The sequence below is a fragment of the Pogona vitticeps genome, chromosome 2 (assembly GCF_051106095.1).
Source record: "Pogona vitticeps strain Pit_001003342236 chromosome 2, PviZW2.1, whole genome shotgun sequence".
Lineage (NCBI taxonomy): Eukaryota > Metazoa > Chordata > Lepidosauria > Squamata > Agamidae > Pogona > Pogona vitticeps.
This window is the reverse complement of record NC_135784.1, coordinates 46,501,166-46,526,718: the sequence shown is the minus strand read 5'-3', so window position 1 is coordinate 46,526,718 and position 25,553 is coordinate 46,501,166. Positions and strand designations below refer to the sequence as shown.

Genomic DNA, 25,553 nt, shown 5'->3' with positions numbered 1-25,553 from the left:
GTCCCACTTATCATGTGTCTTTAAGCTCTAGAAACTTCCAAGAGGTTCAGCGCAGGCTCAGAACAATTCAATTGTGTGGATTCACAGAGGACCACTAGAAGAACCATGGTTACAGCAAGGTAACCTCTCTTTCTTTATTTTTCCTATAGAGAAGCAGTGGTGGGAAATACTTTAACCTTTTTTTAAAAAAAGAATTAGTTATTTTCCAATTCATACTATTGGGAAGGAATGAATAAAATACAATATAAAGTCAACTTAGAATTCTAAAAAACATTCTATAGTGCATCAGAGCTTAAAATAACAAAAGTATCTATAAAGTAGTTGCAGAGAATGATTTTTATACACTTACATGAACTAGTGATTCTGGTTGTACTCCTCAAGCTAGACTACAGTTCTTCCCATCACATAACTGGTCTTGATCCAGCAATATTTGTTATCCCTGGTTATTACTTCCAAATAAATATCTCTCTAGGAATCTTTTACAAAGCCAGATGATAAGGATAGATCTAAACCAGTTCCATTAGCTTCACACTTTCAGGGTCCAATTTGACTTGTAGTTGGAGAAGGATCAAAGCACAATGTTTAAAATCTAAACTATCAAACTTCCTGAAATTTGTAAAAACCACCTAAATCTACTCGTATCACTCGATCTAGCCAGGGGTGAGGTTGAGGAGCCTAACGCCGAGGGAGGCCCAGAGAGAAAGAACAAGAAACTGGGCCTTCTCGGCAGTGGCTCCTTGCCTTTGGAATAACCTCCCTTCTGAGATCCATATGGCCCTTTCGCTGGGTATTTTTAAAGGCCAATTGAAAACCTGGCTGTTTACGCAAGTCTTCCCTCCAGCCACCATCTGATTTATTTTTTCATCTTGAGCACTGTCTATTAACGGATTACTATGTTTTTATATTTTATATTGTTTACTATATGTTGTTAGCCGCCCAGAGTAGTCAGTCGACTAGATGGGTGGGATATAAATGAATGAATGAATGAGTGAGTGAATGAATGAATGAATGAATGAATAAATGAATGAATAAATAAATAAATAAATAAATAAATAAATAAATAAATAAATAAATAAATAAATAAATAAATAAATAAATAAATAAATAAATAAAATGTAAACTATCAAACTTTCCGGCCTGAGTCCAGTTGGTACTCCCAATTTAAGTAGGTCTGTTCAATCAGGTGTTGACTCCATATATATCTCCATATATATTTCAGTGGGATTTAGTAGCTAACTTACAGTTGTTGGACATCAGACATTTTGTAAAGATTTTATTCAAACATTTCTGGGGTATCTGCCACCTGTCTGTGTTGCTCTGCCTGCCTGCCTGCATGCATGTGTATATGTCAGTATGAGAGAGAGGGACACATTGGAATCATGCATTTTTTTAAAGGAAAAATAGTAACTATATGTATATGTAGCAGTAAAGTCCTCTGAACTCTATGAGTCTTATTATCGAACATAAATGCATAGGGTAGAATGCAGTAAATTGCAACTTGAGTATGGCCATTGAATCAATGGAATTTGTGGAGGAGGTTATCCACGAGATCCCCACAGATTCAATTTGACTACAGTTTTGGATTTCAGACACAGAATTGCAATGTAAAACATATATAAATGTTTTTTTCTGTTACAAATGATGTATAAACCTAAAGGAAAATCAAAATATGCAGTCACACAATGAATTCTGAGTTTTTTAAAATGTACTGACAATGATTAAATTAACATTAATAGTACAGTACTGAAAGCAAAGTTTTGGCTGACTGGAGTACTTGTTATCCTTCTCCAGCCTCAGTTGTTTCAATGGCATTTGCTGGCATGCGTGTTCTTCAGGCATGTGTTGATGCCTACTTGTATTTTAAATCAGTAAGCTTTGTTCTCTGAAACCAGATGGATCTCAAACAAATTTTGTTCCATTATTTTAAAAGACAACTTTTATCTTACCTAGTGTAATCTGATCTTCAATACAGCCAGACATCTATCTGAATATTTACAATGTAGAAATAAACTCAAGGTTGAGAGTATGGACTGGCAAGAAAAGACTGAATTCTATAAAGTGACCATAAAGCACTTTAGGAGCTTCACAAAAAGATTTCCACTTAAAGAAATCTCATCATTCATGCCATCACTTTAGGCTTTGACAGTAATTTGTCTAATATTCCTATGTAGCCTGTGATGAAGTTTTTCAGAAACTGCAGCAAATTGCTAATATAATCAAGGTAAATCAAACCATGCAGCAGGTTAGATACGGTGCATCAGTTCCATGTGTTAATAGTACACTACAAATCTTTCTACCAAGAAAATAATTGTGCAAACATAATGTTTTATTAACAGAAATGGGGGTGGAGGTGGGAGAATGTTATCCTTCTCAGGACTTAAAGCTAAATACACTTCCAAAATACTTTGTCTAAATTTAACACAGTTGTTTTGAAACCCATTGTATTATTTGCAACCATGTTATTTAATTTTTCTGCATCTTAAACTGGTCATGCTCCCAGTAAAGGTTGTAGACGTAGCTGGCAAAGCCACATGAATTCCTCATTTTGATTTGGAGGAAGCCCTTTATTCTGAGAACCAAAGCACCATGTACCAGAGTTTCGTTCAGAGCTCACCATGTTATACTAATGCAAAGATTTTGCATCCCAGTAGCTGCCAAAGACGCATACTGATTGTGATTGTATCCCAGACATTTCATTGGGATGTGCATTTAAAGTCAGGCTGGTAGGGGGGAGAGAAAGAGTATAGGTTTTTGAGGATAGTCTAAGACTTTAGTAGACCAACAAACACACACACACACATATATATACATGGACACTGATAGGTTAAACAAGGTGATGGCCTTAAGGCTGCTAAGGATCAGCAGTCCCTGTGCAGGTGGTTGGCAGGTCATAGATCTTAAATAAAGTTGTTTAGAGTCATGGAAAGGTCATTGGTGAGTAACAGGTATATACTGTGCTTCTCCGAAAATAAGACAGGGTTTTATATTAAATTTTGCTCCAAAAATGCATTAGGGCTTATTTTCAAGGGATGTTTTATTTTTTTCATCTACAACCATTAGAACTTTATTTGTTCTAATACAATCATGTCATCTTCTGGTTGCTGCACAATGCTGCACAAAAGTGGAGGGCGGGGTTTCGCTTAACTGGGGCTTATTTTTGGGGGTAGGGATTATATTACGAGTATCCTGAAAAACCATACTAGGGCTTATTTTCAGGTTAGGTCTTATTTTCGGGGAAACAGGGTATGCATAGTTAATATGTACATGCATAGGTGAATACTTATATTTTGTATATTAATCATAAACAAACAAACAAATAATGTTCCTATGGGTTGCATATCTGTTATAAAACCACTTGATAGATTCCAGTCTACTCCTGCACTCGAGACTAGTGCTTAGGGCAAGCCGTTGAATGTCTACAATGATGTTCTTCTTCAAGTCTTCTCCTCTGTAGCTGCTTCCCATGCCAAACTGCAAGCTGCTTTTAAAACCTTTTAAGCAATTTTGGGGATTTGGCAGTAGAAGAACTTCTGCAGCACAAATGGTTGAAACAACCCTTTTGCGCATCTGGTATACACATGTCTTTGGATTGTGGCCTGTATCTGTAGCTAACTTTTTTTTTTAACTCCTTGAAGATTTCTCCTCTTGTCTGGAATCTTCCACATGCCCAATGGTGTTTGTGAAGGACAAAGAGGATTCATTTTAGATAACTTAAAAGACTTTATTTCATTTTATTTACTTTTTTAATTTTTCAGGTTTGAATACATAAAACTGATGATGGTGATGATGATTAATTTAGCCTGTTCAGTTTTTGGCTCTTGAGCTAATAGTGGATCACAGAATTGTATTTCTTCTCTCTAGGAACTGCTCTGAATATTTTATTTAAGTGTGAGATATAAATCAGATGAATTAACTGTTTCATATTAAAAATATTATTTAATGCTTTTTGTATTCCTTGTTTATGATGTGAATAATATACAGTATGCCATCAGAACAGAAAGTTGCTGTGCTTTTTTAAAAGCACCTTGATCTAACCAGATTAGATAGAACATTCTTAACTGTGAACAAGCCTTTAGAGTGTGCACCCATGTTTTATTCTGACCTCCAGCTTTCTTTGCTGAATACCTTCAAGCTTTTAGAGTCTTCTTCAGGTGGTGCATAGCAGTGTTATATGAAGGTCAATACTAAGAAGTTCAGCTGATTGTGTAGCTTTCTGAGTCCTGGCTATTAAAAAGAAGTTCTATTCTAATCAAATGTAATTTCTTCAAATTCCTATGTATGCAGGATGTTAGACCGCCATATAGTTTTCTTCCTCTTGTCCAGAGTTTCAATACTACTATTGTTGAATGTCTGTAGACTTATGGAGATGAGATTTTAAAATAACATGTACTATAATATGATACATCTTCTGGTTCAGACATATTAAGGAAAAAAACCCAAATATTAGGGCATTTCTCTTCAGAATGGTACATTCCCATCTGAAAATGTAGAAATTGCCCATTCTGATGTTTAAAACTACCACTGTCCAAGTCTAACATTTTCAAACTAAATTGATTATATTTAAATCTTAAAACAAATTTGAGTCCATCTGTTTGTAGAACAGAGTGCATCACAGAGACTCTTCCATTAAGATATTTGCATTGGGTATGAACTCAAAACAGATGCGAATTGTCCTTAGTGAAGAGGTGTGGTGCTATCCCATCAAATGACTGTGGGCATTGGTTCCAGAATATCAGTATCCCAGAAAAGAGAACTGTACGTAAAAACCCTTTTAGTCTTTCATCACTTCGAGGTAGTGGGAGGGCACCTATCATAATAGGGGCGCAAAATGTTGAGATCAAAGGAGTTTGTTTTTTTCTTTCTTGGCAGATGAAAAGCTTAGAAAACTTCTTTGTAAGGCCAAGTAAGAAAGTGGGCTCTTTATCTAAGCATTAAATGATCTTAGGAGGTGAAATGGTGAAATTTAATACTATATATAGCATGTAAATGACCATATCTTTTATGGAACATTTGTTTCTTGATTAGGTCACCTTTATGGACAGCATGATTTAACATGAATGGTGATGGTGCATTCTCTCAGGGGTCCATCCAGCTTAGTATACATTCTATCTCAAAAACCATCAATGGCAAATTTACTCAAAAGATAAATGAAGCAAGCCAAAGGAACTAGGAAGTGGTATGTTTTCTGTTCTTCCCAACTTCTTCTAATCTAAGCACTTTTAGGCATATCTGCAACTTAGTGCTTGTGACTTGTCTGAAACTGGAAGAGCAGTTTTGGTTATATTTTTTAGTTTTGCAGTTTTGGTTATATTTTTTTGTACTCCCATGTGTAGAATTTGGCACTGAGTTATTCTGGCTTTGTTTCTAAGGTCTTCTGTCTGGTTAGATTCACCTGAGAACAGCATCTTTCTGATTTACTGGGCTAGCTAAATAAGTGTTTTGAAACTGAACTTTCTGTGGTGAGATATCTGTCCACAAGACAAAAAACCCGGAGTCATTGGAAAATTATTTCACATTTTGTATCAGTTGTTAATGCTATAAAAACATCTTTGAGGCTGGTTAGATGGCTAGTCCAAAAAGTTAGCTGGAACAGTCTTACAGCTAAAGTTTTTTTTTTTCTTAAATAGAAAAGGGCTTATTTGTCGTTTTGTCTATCAGCACACATAATTATGAAAGTATTAGGTTATATGTATCTGATCTTAACTGTACTGATCTAATTGTACTTGTATCTGATCTTAATTGTACAGAGTTGGCCCATTGATACAAATGAGACTTACAGGAGCAATATCTAACTTAAACATGTGTAAGTCTAGATTCAACCCGTTATTCCAAAGATAATTACTGAGGCTGAACTTTAGTTGTTCATCCCAACCAGATCATACCCTGTGAATAAATGGAATTGGCATAGCTTTTCAGGTTATACACATGCAAGATGCAATCTTTAACTTCTCTGTTGGTTCACAGAGATAAACTTTTAAAATCTTATATTTGGAAACATCATTATTAATCTTACAACTTGTCTGCTTTGAATGTCATGGGAGGTGTGTTAAACTAAAAACCAAAAATAATCCTGTATAAACCTTAAAAAGGGGAGGGGGTTATTGCTTTTAAGTTCTACCTGTCTGGTACTAACACATTAAACATAAAAGGGATGTTAAAGATGCAGACCTCATTTTGGATCATGTGGGTGTCTGTGTGGGGTGGAAGGAAAGAGAAAATAAAGCAATCTTATTAGAAGACCCATTGTCTCCAAAGTCTGGTTTAGGCTATGCTTAGTGACCTACTGAAAACATACTGACAAAAGATATCCATAGAAAGTTGTTCGAATCACGTCCCTGTTTTGAAGGGTTCTTCCCAGCTGTGTGCCAGACAAAGCAGCTGGATTCCCTAAAGTGATCAGTGCACTTTAATGTTTTCTGTCACAGGCTCTGAATTCCATTACTGCCCGTATACCCAATTCCTTACCATGCTTTATAAAAGCATTCTCTTTGCAAACCAGACTGCTTTGCCACATTAACAGGAATTTTATTCAGTACCATCATTCATACTCTTGTGTAAGTAAATAAACATGGTAAATATACCACAAACCAACAACTCCTGGCTGTTTTAGATTTCAGCTTTCATGTTCTTAAGTTTTTAATAGAAGAAAAGTCTTGCAATAAGTATGCAGGGATCTCATTGTTAATAATTACTTAAAATGCTGTATTGGTACCTAAATTACTGAGACTTTTGTTTTCAGGAATGATGTATTTCGGGTTGTATGGTGCACACTTCTTTTAAAACGGAGCCTGTTGTGGAAGGGAGCCTCCTATAAATATAACTAGAGAGTGGCAAGCTCATTTTGTTGTGAGTGTCCAGAATAAACTCTACACTTGCCTCGGGCAGCACGTGTACTCTACATTCTGAAAAGGAAGGCAGTTTCTGTGGGGAGGAAAATGAAAACATTGCTGTGTTTACCATGCCAATTCCTAGCTAAGAGATGCCCCACCTTTCCTTCTTCTGTTGCATTTGACACAGAGGAAGGGAAAAGGTGGGACATGTTTTGAGAGTATCTGTTGGCACAAGACAATGCACTCAGTAAGCAGAAACAAAGTTGTTTTTATAGACCAGCCTTATGACTTCCAAATTTGGAAGAAATCTGTTTCAGATTTATACACCAGCATTAATTGCATTATGCATAAATATAAACATCCTATTTCAACAATTTTTCATAAAATTTAAGATGTCTTTGTCTAACTGAAACCTGGACTGAAGTTTACCCATATATATAAAACTTACTGTAGTAATTTATGAAAACATAAATTTTGTTTTACAGAAATCATTTTCTTTTCTCAGATTTTTCTATAAGGGTAAATTTTCCAAATTCATTCCATCTCATTTTAGCAAATTTTGCTGGCGAGTCTGTGTTGCCCCTCCCCGTGGAAATACATGAATTCTTTGCTTTTGTTAGCTGGACAACAAACCTGTGACGTTTTCACCCTAATATCTTTATAAGAACATCAGAAGAGCCCTGCTGGATCAGGCCAAGGGCCCATCTAGTCCAGCTTCCGGTATCTCACCGTGGCCCCACCAAATGCCTCTGGGAGCACACAAGCAGATTCCTGTCTCCTGATACCTCTCCCCTGCATCTGGCATTTTAAGTAACTTCTAAGCCTGGAGATTGTACATCCCCATCATGGCTTGTAACCTGTGATGGACATTTCCTCCTGAAATCTGTCCAATCCTCTTTTAAAGGCATCAAAGCCAGATTCCATCACCACATCAAAGCCAGATTCCATCACCGCATTACAAGCGCTCCGTTTGACGATGAAATCGCTTTACGTCGATGTTTTTGCTTTGCGATAGCAAAACGATGTTCCCTATGGGGGAATTTCGCTTTGTGATGATCGGTCCCTTGTTTCGATAACCAATCATCGCAAAGCGATGATTTTCACACAGCTGATCGGCGGTTTCAAAATGGCCGCTGGGTAAAAAAAATGGCCGCCCGCTGTTTTCTGGCACGGATTTCTCACTGCACGGGCAGCGAAAATGGCCGCGCTATGGAGGATCTTTGCTGTACGGTGAGTTTGAAGCCCCTAGGAATGCATTAATCGGGTTTTAATGCGTTTCTGTGGGCTTTTAAAAATCATGTGATGATGTTTTCGTTTTACAGCGATTTTCGAGGAACGAATTAATGTTGTCATGCGAAGCACCACTGTATTTCAATCATGTCCCTCTGCAAAATTTTATATATTTCAATCATGTCCCCCCCTCAGGCTCCTTTTCTGTAGACTAAATAGCCCCAAACACTGTAACCTTTCCTCCTAAGGGGGGTGCCTCAGCTCAGTCATCATTTTTTAGTCGCTCTTTTCTGCACCTTTTCCAGTTCCATTATGTCTTTATTTAGGTGCGACAACCGGAACTGTATGCAATACTCCCAGGTGCAGCCTTACCAGCGTTTTGTACAATGGTATTATAATGCTGACTGTTATTTTCAATCCCCATTTTAATGATACCTACCCTGTTTCCCCGAAAAACAAGACAGGGTCTTCTATTAATTTTTGCTCCAAAAACGCATTATGGCTTATTTTCAGGGGATGTTTTTAATTTTTTCATGTACAACAAACTAAGTTTATTCAAATACAGTCATGTCATCTTATTCTGTTTGCTACACAGTGGTGAAGGGTAGGGCTTCACTTAACTGGGGCTTATTTTTTGGCTTATATTACGAGCATCCTGAAAAATCATACTGCCGCCGCACATTGGGTTGACACTTTCATCAAGATGTCCACCAGCACACCATGATATACCTCCTGATCTGTCATGGACAGCTCAGAACCCATCAGCTGATAAATGAAGTTTTGATTTTTTGGCCCAGTATGCATTACTTTACATTTTCTTATATTGAAACACATTTGCCATTTTGCTGCGCATTCTCCCAGTCTGGAGATATCCTTCTTCTTCGTGATCTCTGTGAATCCCCATGAATGGATTAAACTCAGAGGTGGGATTCATCAGGTTCTCACCTATTCTATAGAACCACTTCCTAAATGTACTATTGGTTCTTAGAACCGTTTGTTGGCCTGAGATGAGTGAAGGAGCAGGGACCAGGTGACCAGCGATGAGTGGGGGGAGGGGGCACAATTAGCTGCCTCCCCTCCCGCACCACACTGAGCCGTCTGAGGTGGGGTGTGGGTGAGAGAGATAAAGCCCTGGAAAGAGCAGAGGCGTCACTGGCGGAAAGGGGGGGGAGGATGAGTCCTTGATGTCACTGCAGGAAAGCCCATGGCCTCGAGGCGGGGGGGGGGTGATTGACAAGGCATGAGGGCAGGACACAGAGGAAAAAAGTTTTGGGGTGAGACCGCTTCAGTCAAACACCCAACCGTCCTTGTTTTACTATGATTTTTTCAAGTTAAAGGTACCACATAAGACTGTGCTCTGCCTAGAAACAGGTTTTTTTTTTAAATCTCAGAGAATATCCAATGCATGAACCGGTGACGGTTTCACTGATCCACGCAAGCAAGGTATGCAATAGAAAAGCCACTCACACAACAAAGAGATCACACCCAAACCTCCAGGCTTCATTTAGAATAACAAAGAACTCTTCCTCCTGCCCCAAAACTGACAATTTCGGGAGACAAATGGCTCACAGATGGCACACTCTGTTAGAAGGAGGAAGACAGCTATCAGTATTTTAACACTACTAAGATTTACTATTCTTGAAGGCCATATATCCAGGGCCATATCAATAGATAAGGGGAACTGAAACTCTTCTCTCCAGACATTCAGGCGCATCTTGACCACAGGTCAACATGTGTGGGGGGGTGAGGGCTGGAGGGACTCCGAGGCGGAGGGACCATCATGAGAAGGCAGCATTCTCCAGAATGAGAGTATACTAATCAAGCATTTGTTGATATTGGTTGTTGTGGGTTTTTCGTGATCTTTGGTTGTGTTCTGAAGGTTGTTCTTCCTGACGTTTCGCCAGTCTCTGTGGCCATTATTTTCAGAGGACTGGAGTGTTGAGATTGGCTTTCAAGCTTTCATTTCTGAGATTACTTTCAAGTAAGCATGCTTCTTTTTGTTCATAGGCTTTTTAAAAAAATATGAGACATGTAATTTAGCATATGATGAAATATAGAGTTGTAGAATGGTACACAACCTTTCCAGGGTGCTATATTGACCAAAATGAGTACAGACCATACCATTTCTGTGGGGGAAAAATCCTGGGTGTAAAAGGAGAAAGGAAGGCCATCCTCCGAACATCATCAGGATTGATTCCATTCTTAGCAGGAAAAGGGATTATCCAAGCGTGGCTGTTTGTGTGTATGCACGTGTGAATTGAAACAGGTGTATTTTCCTTGCTTAAACCATCTTGATCTCAAGGGGACTTCTCCTGTGTAAATACGGAGAGATCCGGGTTGTCCACAGATTAAATATCATTTATAGACCGGAAGATTACCGGGGGGGGGGGAATAGTTTTTGGAGTGAGTCAAAGCGAGTTTAACTTCCATATGATGAATCCGGAGTTCTTTCCGGGGAACACCCTGAGTTCTATTGAAGTTCTGTAAACCGCCTGGCAGGCACAGGACAGGATAAATAGTTATCTTGACTTCCCCAGGAAAGCAGCTCCAGCGGATCTTCTCCAACCCAAAGCAACACCCCCTGCTTGTTTCCTGAATTTAGCTGCAATTCCCACAGTAGCTGGCGGTGGGGAAATCCATATTTCTAACAACAACATACTGCTGCGAGTGATCCCTCCTGTCATAATTATAATATGAAGCATTTGGGCTGGTCTGGAATTGACAGTTAAAAACCATAAACCTGACAAAATACTTGACAAAATTGCTAGCACCTGTTTGTTGGCATCGTTCAATATAGCTGTGGGCATTGTGGGACTCTCTTTGGGACCCAGCTTAGGAAGATTGTCATGTTGAGTATCCGCGCGTTCAGATTTACGCCTGCAACCTAAGTGTATGCTGGAGTCTAAAGTAAACCACAGCTGCCCTCTCCAATGAATAGGAAACAGTTATTTGGATCCATACTATCTGTGCGTTTGGTGGTGGGAAGGGAGATGAGCTTTTGTGCTCTTTATTACCTTTTTCCATCCTGACCCTGTGCCTTGCCTGCTCCTGCTTGACCGCTCCAGGGTCGGAGTGCCCTGCTCTTCCCTATTATTATGCCATGCCTTTCATTCTTGATCCAACACTGCTTCTCTTTGTTGCTCTCGGAGGATAGTTTAATCGTGTGTGCCAGTTTCTATGAACTCGCTCCACCATCAGCTTCCCATCCCTTGACCGTATTTTGTTTCACTGTCACTGGACTGGTGTCTCCATGTCCATCTGTCTCACTCATGGGAAAAGTCATTTCCCCGCTCCCTCTTTCTCTTCCTCTGGGCACGGTGCCACCTAATTCGACCAGTTCCTCTGACTGGGCACCTAAGGCTGCTCTCCTCCCCTCTTTGCCACTCCCTGAGGGGGGGAGAGCTTCATCCTTGAATTACCCCCTTTATGGCATGCTATGGGGGGGTGAAGAGAGATCAGCATGGAAGCAGGGAATAGTGGGGTGCGGGAGGGACAGGCATCCGAAACAGGGAGGGCAGCAGGGGGAGGAGCAGGGCGCGTGTGTGAGAGAAGGCTCAGCAGCCCCTTCCATGCTCAGGCATAGCTGCAAGTGCCCGGTGCAGAGCCTGCACTCTGGGCATTGTGTGTGTGTATGTGTGTGTGTGTGGGGGAGAGGGAATTCTGACCTGCCCCCTCTGGACAGCCAGAGCTCAGTGACACCAAAGGTCGCTGTAGGTGCCACAGTCAAACGCACCTACCCGCCACGGTGGGTACTGTATGGGAACCAGGTTGGATGGGATGTACCATGAGTCTGGTGTGCTGTGAGGACAACTCGACAGCCATGCCACCTGTGCCACAGTGGCATGAAGGGAAAGAGGGAACTGAGAGGAGGAAGCGGCCGCTGAGGGTGAGTGGGGGAGGTGGAGCCTGCCAGAGGGAAGCCATCATCACAACCAGCGCCGCCACCAACACCAACGCCCCTCAAAGCAACTGGTGAGGAGAAGCGGTGGGCGCAGGGTGGAGGGGAAAGAGCAGTCAGTAACTGAAGGACCGATTGAGGTGGTGGGGTTGAGGTGGAGTGGCGACAGATTGAAAAGAGACCATACCTTCCAAGCCAGAAGGAAGTGGGGGAGGGGGAGAAGAACTCCACAACAGGTGTGCAAAGTCGGCCGGCCTCCAGGTAACAACAAGCAGGGCTATCAGTCCTTTCAGGAGCAGGAAAGGGGATGGAAGCAATTTTTACTGGTGAGCTATAGGGTGAAATAGGTTAAGGGAAGGAGAGATGTGTCAGTTCTCTGTCAAACCTGGTCATAAGCACCCACTGTGAGGTGTGTGTGTGTGTGTGTGTGTGTTTGGCAGATGCCCACGGTGAGGGTAACAGCAGCGGTATGCCCAAAAAGATACACTTATCCAGATTTCTTAATCATGTGAGAAGTAGTTGTGATGATAGGCAGTAGGGAGACCACTGTGGAAGAAACCCTCATCGGATCCCACTGTCCTGGGCATGCATGCATGCATGCATGCATTCATTCATTCATTCATTCATTCATTCATTCATTCATTCATTCATTCATTCATTCATTCATTCATTCATTCATTCATTAGGACATAGAACCTGTTGTTAATTTATTTGAATCCCACCACTGGTTAAACTGCACCTGCACAGAACTTGAGAATATTCTAGAGCTTAACTAACTGACCAATAAAATGTGACGCGCATGCTCTGCCCACTTGTGGTACCTCAGTTCCTTTTTACTGCCACTGCAATTGGACTCCTTGGCATTGCTTAGAGCTTACTAATTCTTTAAAATTTCTGGTTTTGATCTCAGACCATTTCTGATTACGGTGTTTATCTTATCTGGCATATTTCAACTCGGACTGACCTGATTTTTCATTATTGCATTTTGGATCGTCTACCGTTGTTATCTGGTTTTTGGCTTTTGGAATGGTTGCCGTTTGTGATTTTGATTATGAATTTGGACCTTATATTTGAATCTTTATCATCTCGGCTTGATTTCTTGGTTTTCGATCCTGGACTACCTCTCTCAGTTTAATCTGTTATTAGACAACTCTGCCAGTTGTCTATGTGTCACTCCAGAGTTATCACATCAACTGACATGGTGGACTTTTGTGCCTCATCTTCTAATTGGCTGACCCTTCAGGCCCCTTCAACTAATGATACAGGTCACGACAGATGCCAGCACGATAGGTTGGTGCATGCATTGTGGCGTTCACAAGATCCATGCCCTGTGGTCCAAAATCAGAGAAGCTGCTTTATATCAATCTTCTAGAAATGATAGTAATCTTCGCACTTTCTATTCTCTAGTGGTCAGTCACAGAGTACAAGTCACTACGGACAACATGACCACTTTGTACTATATAAACAAGCAGGGAGGTACTCACTCTTTGTCCCTTCTATACTTAGCGATCCTCCTATGAGAGTGGTGCTATGATCATCACATACCGTATTTTTCGCTCCATAAAACGCAGTCCCCCCCAAAAAAGTGGGAGGGGGCAAAGTATGTGCATCTTATGGAGCGAATACTGTAAAAAAGGGTTCAGCCGCCACCACCCAGAAGCCTCCCACCGCCGTGCTGGGAGACCTCTGAACCGGCACCAGAAGCTTCTCGCCGTGGCAGCCTCATTGGACCACCACTCTGCCATCTGCACTGCTGGCTTTCCAGGATCTGCCTCCTGGAGCCCACCTGGAAAGCCAGCAGGGCCAACAGGCCTATGACAGCAAATTGAAATGGCAGAGCGCAGTGAAAACAGCCAAGGACCAAAGGGGAAAGAGTGATTCTAGAAGGACCAGGGGAAAGCACAAACACAGATCCCCACTACCACAAATTATGCAGTTGATTTTCCCACATTTGGGAAATCACAGGGATCAACACACCTGAAGTGCAATGGATGAGCCTCACCCTGGGAAAACCACTTTCATGATCATGGTATCTCCCAGTGTCTTCACCACCTGGAAAAGTTTTGTGTTATCCGCAAACTTGGTCATCTCGCTGCTTATCCCTGTCTCCAGGTAATTTATGAACAGGTTGAAAAGCACTGGTTCCAGGACAGATCCCTGGGGGACACCGCTTATCACTTACCTCCATTGGGAACATTTCCCATTGACACCTGCTCTCTGTTTCCTGGTTCTCAACCAATTCTCAGTCCATGAGAGGACCTGCCCTCTTATCCCCTGACTGTTGAGTTTTCTCAGTAGCCTTTGGTGAGGGACCATGTCAAACGCTTTCTGAAAATCCAGATATACAGTATCCACTGGTTCACCCACATCCACATGCCTGTTGACCCCTTCAGAGAATCCTAAAAGGTTTCTAAAGCAAGACTTACCCTTAAAGAAACCGTGCTGATTTTCCGTCAGCAAGGCTTGTTCTGAATGTTTTATAGGTCATACAAATCAGTAGGACTTGCTGCCCAATATATGCATACTGTGAATACTAGAATATCTAATTTTCCAGGGACCATGAGAACCCAACTTTAATAAATGTTAGGAAGCATAGCCTCCCAGTGAAATAGGTGGTTACAAGGTTATTTGAGGCTCTAAGCCAGTGATGACGAACCTATGGCATACATGCCACAACTGGCATGCAGAGCCCTTTCTGTGGGCACACGAGCCATAAGTCACTGGATCACTACTTCTCCCCCTCCCCTGAGAGAGAAGGCAGCTGCAGCCATGGTGCTGGCGCTTTGACAGGCGGATCCGGAGCAGCTGGTGCTGGCAGTGGATCCAGAGTGGGGTCTCAAGGCACATCCATGCCTGGGATTTCCCCTTCCGCCGCCACTTCCGGTTCTGCTGCCGCAGCACGCCGCCCACTGGGTTTTTTTCTCCATTCCCAGTTTGGGCATGCGAGCCAAACATGTTCACCGCCACTGCTCTAGGCAAAGTGTATGATAGAGAACAAAGGTAATGTGGTGAGCCATGTGACATCTTTGCAAAAGCTAACATGAGACAGGTGTGAAACGCATATGTTTTTGGCAAAGGTGACATGGTATAAGGTATGCCTGAATGACAAATGTAATATTTTTACTCAAAAGCAGAAATAATGACATCATTATAATAAGCAAAACAGTTTTTTAAAAAAAGAACCCACCGTATTTACCGGCGTACAAGATGACTGGGCGTATAAGACGACCCCCCCATTTCCATTCAAAATATAGAGTGGATGGCTCTGCTGCTGCTGCGGCTGTCCAGGGCCCGCCCTGGAAGTTCATGGCTGGCGACGAGGAGGGTGAGGAGGAGGGGAAGCGGGTGGGCGGCCGGCGGAGGAGGAGGAGGGGGGGGGAAGCGGCTCTCCAGTGGCCGGCGGGCGAGTAGGCAGCTGGCTCAGTGGCGCGGGGCAGCCCGGCAACGGGCTCTGGCCTCTCAGGCATGGCCGGCTCTGCTTCCCTTCCTCCGTCCGGACCAACCGCCTGCTTGCCCGCCTGTCTTCCTCCCCGGCTGGCGCGGCCCCGCGTCACTCACTCAACGGCGGCGGCAGATCCTTCCTGGCCCGACTGAAGTGCACCCGGTGTATAAGACGACCTCCCCACTTGGAGGCATGTTTTGGGGCCAAAAAAGTAATCAAAAAGTCTCATCGTCACTGTGTCATGTGCTAAATACAATACTGGTAGAGGGCATGTGATAAGCCTGTGATTTTATTTTTGCTATGGCAAAGGAAAGGTGATTTAAGAGTGGCATGATCTTGCATCCTGAATGATGCAAAGGTTATCAGAGACAATTTTGTAAATACTTGATAAAATTATGACATGTCAATGGCCATAAGTGTTTTTCTGATGGGTAATTCAACCGGTACAAATGAACTTTGAAAAAACTAAACTTGCATCATTTCAGCTGCTTACATATGGTCAGGCAAGTCATGTGAGCAGAATTATCCTGGTCTGACAACTTACTCCAGAAATTAACAAGAGCATAAGTTATTATCCATATGGAAAGACCCACTATCTTCTCAGGTAATATGTTTTCCTGCAAAGTTTTTGAGCTCTAGAGAGTAATCTGAGGTAATGGAGTGTTCAGTTATTTAAAATAGTTTTAGGCCAAAATATCTCAAGCAAACACAGCTAAGAAGAGGGAGAAACATATAAAAATAAGCAAAGGAGGTAAATAAACAGAGAGAGAGAGCAATTGCTGGGTTAAAATGGGGAATCGGTTATTGATGATTAGCAGACTTCAATGAAGAATAGGTTTGCAAGATGTTAAAAAGCAGTCTGCTCTATGTAGGGCATATGGATCAGCTCCACTTGTCAGCGTGTAAATCATAAGGGTACCTTGGTTCCAGGACAAATGAGCCTGTAGTCCAACTGTGGCTTGTCTTAGTTAGCTCCCTCAATGGGGTGCAGGGAGAGAACTTGGATGAATACAACACACTGTGGCTGTCCCACTCCCTAGATACAGTATACATGAACACTGTCAATTCCTTAACTCACTCTGGGTGATAGAGCTGTAAGAGGATGGCTTGAAGACTGTCTTCAGCCTCATTTACTGCTTACCAATGATTCCTCAGCTTTTGTCCCTTCCCAGACCCTAGTGTCACTGCTGGAAACGCCGGTGAAAAGGCTGCCAAATCAGATAGATAAAGGAACAACCCCACCCCTCCAGTGCACACACCACACCTATACATGAATTGTGCTCAGCATGAAGCAGATGAAAATGGCCGATGTGGACTGAACTAAGTAGACTTGGCCACAACCATAGTGACCTCTGAAAATGCTGCTGCTGTAGAAAGAGTGGGTAGGATGGGTGACTGATCTGAAGTATGGTGGCATTAAAGAGAGAGCTAAAAAAACCAAGAAACCCCAAAGGATGTGTGACTGCCTCTTATTGGTTAATTCTGTTCTTGAAGTATATGTGGGGAAATCTAGCCAATCAGCTGCATTTCTCTTTTAAAACAATAACAAACCACTAAGCATTAACGATTCACCAGACTGTAAGCCTCTCCAAAATCCTTTTGTGTGCCTGCAAACTGTTCAGTGAGGCTCATTCATGTGTGCTTCCCAAATCTTATCTTCTTTTCTCTGTGATCATAAGTTGACAGCCCTTTCTTATTAAGCTTATTCAGAGAGGCTGTTGATGTTCTTACTCGCCACTCATACATTCACCTCCTTTGTAGATTCTTTAGCTGCAGAAATGCATGGTGTTCATAATTTCTTGAAAAATATATTAAAAGTTCACTTGTTTATTAGCTTAGAGTAACAAGGAGGTGGAGCACTGAAAATGAATATTGTTTAACTTAAATCTTGTCTTTCTCTCTTGTTTGGGACTCAAGCAGCTCCCCGCAAGATTACGAACAGGTACAAACAAAAACAGATCAAAGGAGGTACAGGTGAAAATGGACATAAAGTCAGTGTGTTAACGTATAGTTACAGGAATTATAATATTAAGCGATTTAAAAATATGGGAATAAGTAAAAACTTTTTTAGCAGCCACTAAGTTGCCAAAAGCCTTTTTGAATTTTTAAAAGTCTTTCCTTGCTGGTGAAAGGACAAAAGAAGCTGAACAGATATAGAGGGAGGGAGTTCTGCAAACTACTACAAAGAAATGCCTGTCTCATATGCCCACCAACCTAACTGAACAACAAGGTCTCTCGTGAGGATCTCAAATCCTGGTCTAACATGTATGGGAGGAGGCAATCTTCCAGGTACTTTAAAACAGGGGTTGTCAACCCCTGGTCCGTGGCCTGGTGCTGGTCCGTGGGCTTGCCAGAACTGGGCCGCGGATTTATATCTCCGCCCCTCCCGCATGCGCCCATGGTGGGCGTTTAGCAGGTGTGTGTGTTGTGCTTGGACACATGCGTGTGAGTGCGACATGTTCCCAGCGTGTGTGACACGCCCACTGAGCGAGCGCAGGGGTGCACCCCATGCACGTGGAGCTCGTTCCCGCAGCTGGTCCAAAATGGTTGGGGACCACTGCTTTAAATAAATAAATAAATAACTATTCTAGTCTCTGGTTTTATACTTCAAATACTACTTCTCGGATTGAGCTTGGAAGCCACTTGGAAATGAGTGCAGTTTATTCTAGACAAATATTACTTCCTGCTCAGATACCCAACGTGGTGTACTGGGTTCAGTGACAGACTAGGACTCACGAAGCTTCATCTTGAATCCCCACTCATCTATGGAAATGCACTAGGGGTGTGGAGCTAGTAAAACAACTCCTTAAATATCTCATTTACGTGAAAGTCCTTTTATAGTTGCTATAAGTCAGTTCTGACTTGGAGGCATATAGCAACAACAAGAATTACTCTTTAAGGCACATGTTAGACCACAGTCTAGCTGTAGCATTTTACACTAGCTTTGGTTTTCAACAATTTTTAGAAGCATTCCCACAAATAACATATTATAGTACCTGGGAGATAATTAAGTCACACTGTAATCAAATCTCTAGCAAGTCTATAGTAAGAGGTGCAGCAGGTGCGCCAGCCAGATCTAGGTAAAGGTGTCCTGGCCATAGTAGCCACTTAGTTTCTCATGAATAGTACTGGATTTATAGTTTAGAGAGCACTTCTAAGCTATGGATCCAGTCCTTTAGTGGGAATGCAACCTCATCCAGTGTAGGCTGTAATCTCAGTCTAAGACTGACTATGAGAGAAAGAGCTAGATATCATCAGCATAGTGGTGAGGCACAAGCCCAGAACTCTGGATGACTTCCCTCAGCATCTTCAAATAAGTGCTAAACAGCAAAGGGGACAATACCAAGGCTTAAGGGACCTAATTAGCTCATATCTAAGAGGCCAAGCAGCAGGCCCCCCAGCACCACCTCATGGAAGCCATACAGGACTAGAACTGTTACTAAGCAGTCGCCCCAATTTCCATATCAGCCACCTGGCCTGAAGGACACCATCTAGAATGAACAGTGGGACTGTGTGCCACTTCTGTATGAGTTGGTAAGCATGTGTGCATGCTACATGTGCAGGCGCACGAACGCACACACACACAGCGAGAGAGAGAGAGAGAGAGGTTTATCCCCAGGAGTGCAAACTCAGAAAATTTGAATGTAGACATTGGAACTCTTTGCTCTACAGTCTTTCCAATTACGTAGTAACATTTATTTATTTATTTATTTATTTATTTATTTATTTATTTATTTATTTATTTATTTATTTATTTATTTATTTATTTATTTATTTATTTATTTATTTAACTTATATGCCGCCCACTCTACCCAAAGGTCTCTGGTCCCAAATATGAAGGATTGGATGTTTTGTAAGTTATGTTCTCAGTTGCCTGCTTTTTGGAAGTTTCAGGCTATAATTGTGCAAACATGGTGTGGCGTTTACCCTGTGGCCCCTGCTTGTTTCACCAAACACAGAGCTCATGCGAGTATCCCAACACACCCTTTATCTTGCTGCCACCAGTTGATCTCTTTACCAACTACGTTTCCTATGAAAGACTAAGGTCCATTCAATACTTAACTTTGAAATAAAAACAGGTTTATTGATTACAAGTTGTTTTAGGAATAGTTCTTAAGCACATTCTTAAAGTTACACAAAGCTTCAGTTTTTTCCTTTAACCTTTTCTATCTTAACTAACAGAGATAACACTCTGCCTCAAACACAAACTACCTTCCTCTTCAGACCATTTTTTCTATCTCCCTCCTAAACACTAACTCACTAAACCTCTCTTATCTGACTCACTCCTCCCTTCTGCTCTCTCCTCCTCCGCCTCCCAAAAGCTTCCATTGGTGCAATCTAATACCATTACATATATGTCGGCTACACATGGCTTGTCAAGAAAGGGTTAACTCTTCTTCTACAGGCCTGGTTTTTATTGATGGACTTGACAGCTACTGGGTATTTCTATTTCTTAAACTAGGCATGTTAGTTGCAACCAAGTAATTTATGTCTGTTGAGGGGTAGGAGGTTAATCTGTGTCCCGCAATTGAAACCCTGGTCATGGCTCCCTAGTGCTACTGTTTAGAATGTCAAGTCAGACACATCAGTTGCAGTCATGCAATTGTTGCTATGTTTAGTTTGGCCCTAACATGTTTGCTTCATCAAAATGCTGCTTCCTCCTTCCATGTTAACAGCTGGAAGATTCGATTGCCTCAGTTTCTGATTTGCCAAGAAGCAGACTGAGTCATATTGTTGTATTTGTATCTGTTGATCCCTTGATCTTTTTGCCAGGAGGAGGAGGAAAACATGCAAGCTTAGATGTTTGAGGTTTCATATCCCGAAGTTTGGCCCACTGTGTTCTGTATCAGCCCTTCTCTCTGGCACTCTGTAATTCTCATTATCTCCAGCAACTATGTGGGAAAGACACACTGCATGGGAATGATGGGAATTGTAATCCAAAACATGAGTGTTCCAGAGTAAGAAAGACTGTTAAACTAAGAGTTTTGCTTGTTTTGCCTTTTTCTTTCTGTCTCTGGATACTTGACATTATAATTACCAGAAATACTGTAATCTGCTATTTTCTTATGTAATGTTAATTGCTAATATACTGCAAACCAGGAGATGTTCACAACACAGAGGGGAGATGTCAGAAAACCAAATGATGACATTTCTAGCCATATTTACTCTGAGCAATCATGAAAGAGTCTTCAGAAATGGGAAGATTTCATTTACTGGTATCTCCAGAACAAGGATGAAGGTCTATCAGTATTCACTTCTCCCTAGAAATCACATCTGTTCATGAATGGGAGGATCTAACATGTAAGCAAGAGCAATAAACACATAAATAATGATAGAAAAACAAGCAGTGCCCAAACAGCTTTCCTTCCACACAGAGACATAATAATTAGAGAGATGGTAATCAGTCAGATATTATTCAACCTTAATTCTTAACATGGATGTATCAGGAACCAGTATAGTTGGTGACTACACTATTAATGACAATATACAAATTATAATCATTGCATATTACCCTGTTTCCTCCAAAATAAGACCTACCCCCCAAAATAAGCCCTAGTTAAGTGAAACCCCACCATCCACCATTGTGCGGCAACCAGAAGATGACATGACTGTAAAATAACACATCCCCTGAAAATAATCCCTAATGGAGGGAGCAAAAATTAATGTAATACCCTGTCTTATTTTCAAGGAAACGTGGTATTACATTTCCTATGACCTAGCATTGAGGATTTCATTTTACAGGGATGCTGTTGTTCTGGAAAAATACATTTAAACTGCTGGGGGTTGGGTATTTATTTTTATTTTATTTATTTTATTTATATCCCGCCTGTCTGGTCGGATCAGGACCACTCTAGGCGGCAGATATAGCAAAATGTTTAATACAGTATACTGCAGAAAGACCAGCAGTCTTCTACAACTTAAAGGCTAACTAATTTCATGTTTTCCAGCTTGTGTAGACTGAAACCTGTTTCAGATGTATTGAATAGGCTGCAGTCCACAATAGCTTAGTCCAAATAAAATGCATTAGTCTTTAAGTTATTGCAGGGTTACTGTTTATGTTTAAAAAGTTTTATTTTTCTGTTCTTGGACTGGTGTGTGCGAAAAAACAAGTACACAGACCTTTGTGTACAGGCTGTGTACAAACAGTAGAATATATTTGTGTTGATGTATGATACTGCTATTTCTCTACAAATAGAATAGCATAGTATTTAAGGATTGCTTTTCCTGTTACAGTTTAAAAACACAAGACAATTTCTATGAACAATTTCATTGTCCAAAAATGTCTTCTTTGAATATCTGAGGTTCTTTTTGTGTTAGCTCAGAAAGAAATCTCCCAGCTAGCACTGGGACGGGAACAGGAAACTTAGGCAGAGCTAGGCCTAGCTAAGCCTCAAAGCCTACCAGTTTGGGCCTTTCTCTCAGATGCATCACAGGTAAGATGAGGTAGGAAGAACTCTCAGAGTGGAGGATTATGGTATCTGTAGTCCAGAAAACCTGAAAATCCTTAATAGCCCATCCTAAGAAGGAATGTTCAGAGATGTTAGTGACTCATACACATGATATTTTCTATATAATAGAGATATGTAAATTGAGTGTTAATCATGTAAAAGTCTGCATTGAGATCTGATCCCTTATAAGTTTAGAGCGGCCTGCCCCAACTTGGGTCCCCTCCAGAGGTTTGCTGAGGAATTCTGGGAGTTTTTGTCCCAACACATTTGCAGACACCAGGTTGAAGAGGCTAGTTTAAATAACATTCTGAGTATGCTCCTGTTGTGAATTTATATTATTCCCTTGTGGAACTCCTTTGGTATAAACCTGTATATCAAACATTGTATACATACTTACATAACATGTTTCCGCTTTGGTTTTTGTTTCTGCGCCAGTCCTCTGCCTTATAAGTAGCTGCTGCCCACATTTCAGTTTCCTATTCTCCCTATACTTTTTGTACTTTCAATAAAACCAAGAGTTCTTTCTTCTTTTCCCTTTTTAATATCAGAATGTACCCCCCCCCCCAGGTGTGAGTGGGTGAGCCTGTTCTCAGCTGAGACAAAGGGTGCCTACATGGAACATGAATTATGGCTTTTTGCATTATGTCTGTTCTGTTCCTCCCCTCCCCATGAGATTTTAAAAATTGTTATGTTGACATAACCTTTGTTGCGTATATGTCCTCTGAGCACAGTGACAGATCTCATGCATTTACATGCTTACTGTTTTTCTGATTAGAGTAAATGTACCTGACATAACATAAAGCATTGTTTTGATTTTTTAAAAAAGAAAATCTGATTCCATTGTCTGGCAGAAACTTAAAAAAAAAACACTTTAAAAGTCAGAGAGAAATATAATTTCCATTCAACATTGATGTTTCCCTTTCATCTTTAAAAGCTATTTTTTTTCCCTTGCAGCAGTTTTGGTGGAAATTATGTATTGCTTGTAATAATTCATTTTAAAAATTCCTGAGCTGTGTGGCATACTTTCATGAAAATTCATTTAGATAAAATTAGATATTATTGTTTAATGAGGTGGCATTTCAATTTAGACCTTGCATCATGCATATACCAAGAGTTTTTTATGGAATAGTTAGGTTCATTTGAGTAATAAAGGCTGAATCATGGGGGCTTTAATTCTTAATCGCTGTGAGGATTGTTATCTGTGGGATGTGAGCTGTCTTAGTGGTATTCAATCAAGTGTCCACTTAGCCGTGACCAGAAGTAATTGCTCCCAAGTGGGTTGCACAATGACCTGTTAATACTTGCTTTGACCCTGTGACCTTGTCTGCCCCATTGTTTAGGATTTTATAGCAAGCGAGTCTGCATTTCTGTGGGGTCAAGTAGATATCTGAGGTCAAACATTTTCTGATTACTACACAGTGTACACTGTAATGCTACTAGAGACTGTTGCATGGAAATAGTCACTGCTTTCTAGTATACCCAAGGCAAACAGTTTAAATGTTCTCTTCCCTACTGCCTGTAAACAGTTTAATATTTTACTAAAAGAAGTTCATCTTGTAAATTAGCTATGAATAATACATAGGTAGTTACTACTCATGTCTTTAAACACTTGTGTCTTAATTGGCTTGAGATTTTTTTAAGTGTTTGCATTTTGTCAAGGAACTTAATTTACATATGAACTGTTAAGATGAAAAGTTGCATTGGGTAGGGGCTAGTTTTGCCGTTCTTTTATTGAACACTTATCCTGTTAACAGGTTACAGTTGGACTAAGTGCAAAGTGTGAAAAATATTTGCTTCTCATTAAGATATTTTATATTTTTACCATTTAATCTTCATAAACGGAATGTTTGTTTTTTCCTTTTCACATTGTCTGTGCATAATATTTAATCATATTTGGCATGGAACACTGATCATATTACATTTTGTGGGTGGGGGAATACTTTTTCTCCCAACATAGGCTGTTGAACAGCTTCCTCTTTACTAAGTCTGGCAAGTATTTTAGTTGTAAAATGACACCTTGGTATTGTTTGTGTGTACTCTCCTCCATGTTTGCATTTTGTTTACTAAGTGCTTTAGTCAAAACATTTTTTTACGCATTTCACAGCCTTGTACTAATAATTCCTCACTCCTTTGCCTTATCCCTCTAAAACAAACTAGTCTGCCGTCATCGGCCTATATTTCATCACATGGAAATTGCTTATATATTTCCCTTTCGGGCACCTACTACTGATAGAGATGCTGCACAATTTATTTAGACTGTGATATGTTTTTTCCATTTGCACAACAAAGTCAGTGCATTTTAACAGATGCAGACTATAGCAAACCAAGAGAGCAACAGTTGGACAGAAGAGAAAAAAGATATGGCCTCTGTGGAAGAAAATGAGGTGTCAGATTTAGAAAAAGGGAGATATTTTTTTCTGCCCTGGGTAGGATTTTGGTTAAATATTAAGATAAAGTATGTTGTATAATAGCTTGACAAGGCAATGAGCCACTTATAGGAGATGGCTATAAGTGTTACTGGCCACGTGTACAGCTCTGCAAATACTTAGCTCTGTATTTGCATTGACCAGAACTACTGGACTAGACTGGGCAGCGGTAGTGGACTTGCAAGGCTGCTTTGAACTCTGTAATTTTCTTACTCTTTCCAGTGCTTGCTTTTTCTTTTGTAAAAACACAAAGCCCTCTTAAAAGTCTGTTAAGCAGCCCAGTCCTGAAATGTTAATATGAAAACATATTTAAAATATTTCCTATATAGATAAACATTAATGCATTTTGTTGAGCACCTCACATTTGCTCTGGGATACGAGGAAGTTGCATATATATTATAGCTAAAAAGGAATATTTGCAGATATTTTTATTTTATTTATTTATTAGATTTCTATCCTGCCCATCTAGACCAAAGGTCTACTCTGGGCAGTTTACAAATTTAAAACCAATAAAACCAATGAGCATAGATTATAAATCCAATACGGCCAAAGTATAAAAAATTAAGATATGGCAGGAGGGAAAGCCTGCCCAGATAGCCAGGTTTTAAGTTTGCTCCTGAAAACACCCAGAGAGGGAGCCAGGTGGATTTCTATCGGCAAGTTGTTCCAAAGATGAGGGGCCGGTTCCTCATTCTTTCCTTTCAGCCGCCCGGCCTGACTGGAACGAGTGACTCTGGCAGAAGTGGATGGGAGAAGGTGCTCTGCCATTTAGGGCTATTAAGGCTTGGTCTTTTTACATTTGTATCAGATTGTTGCACAATTTTAAATTTATATTTCATTTAAAAATGAAATATAAATGAAATAAAAACCAATTAAAATGTTAATTAGACTGACTATCTATCTATCTATCTATCTATCTATCTATCTATCTATCTATCTATCTATCTATCTATCTATCTATCTATCTATCTCTATCTATCTATCTATCTATCTATCTATCTATCTATCTATCTATCTATCTATCTATCTATCTATCTATCTATCTTTACGAGAAGTTGGCTACTTCAGTAGCATTATCTTGGCCATTTGCTCAATCTTCCTTTTGTACTTGTGGTGAGGCATAAAGTACATGGACATAAATTCTGCGTTTAATGAATTTCTCCACAGTCACAGAAAATTTGTCTTGTATCCAAGGATCCCTGTTTTACTGGCTTATTGTCTACTCTTCCTCCTTCATTTCGAAATCTACAATATTAGGTAACTTTCTGATGGTCCAGC

The 25,553-nt window shown here is 40.7% G+C and overlaps 1 protein-coding gene and 1 pseudogene across 11 annotated transcripts in view; one reads left to right on the top strand and one right to left on the bottom strand.

Moving 5' to 3' along the window:
• FOXP1 (forkhead box P1) overlaps positions 1 to 25,553 on the top strand; it is a 689,964-nt gene that overhangs the window by 47,231 nt on the left and 617,180 nt on the right. The gene's annotated exons all lie outside the window — the stretch shown is intronic.
• On the bottom strand, positions 13,850 to 14,001 carry LOC140705060 (U1 spliceosomal RNA; annotated as a pseudogene).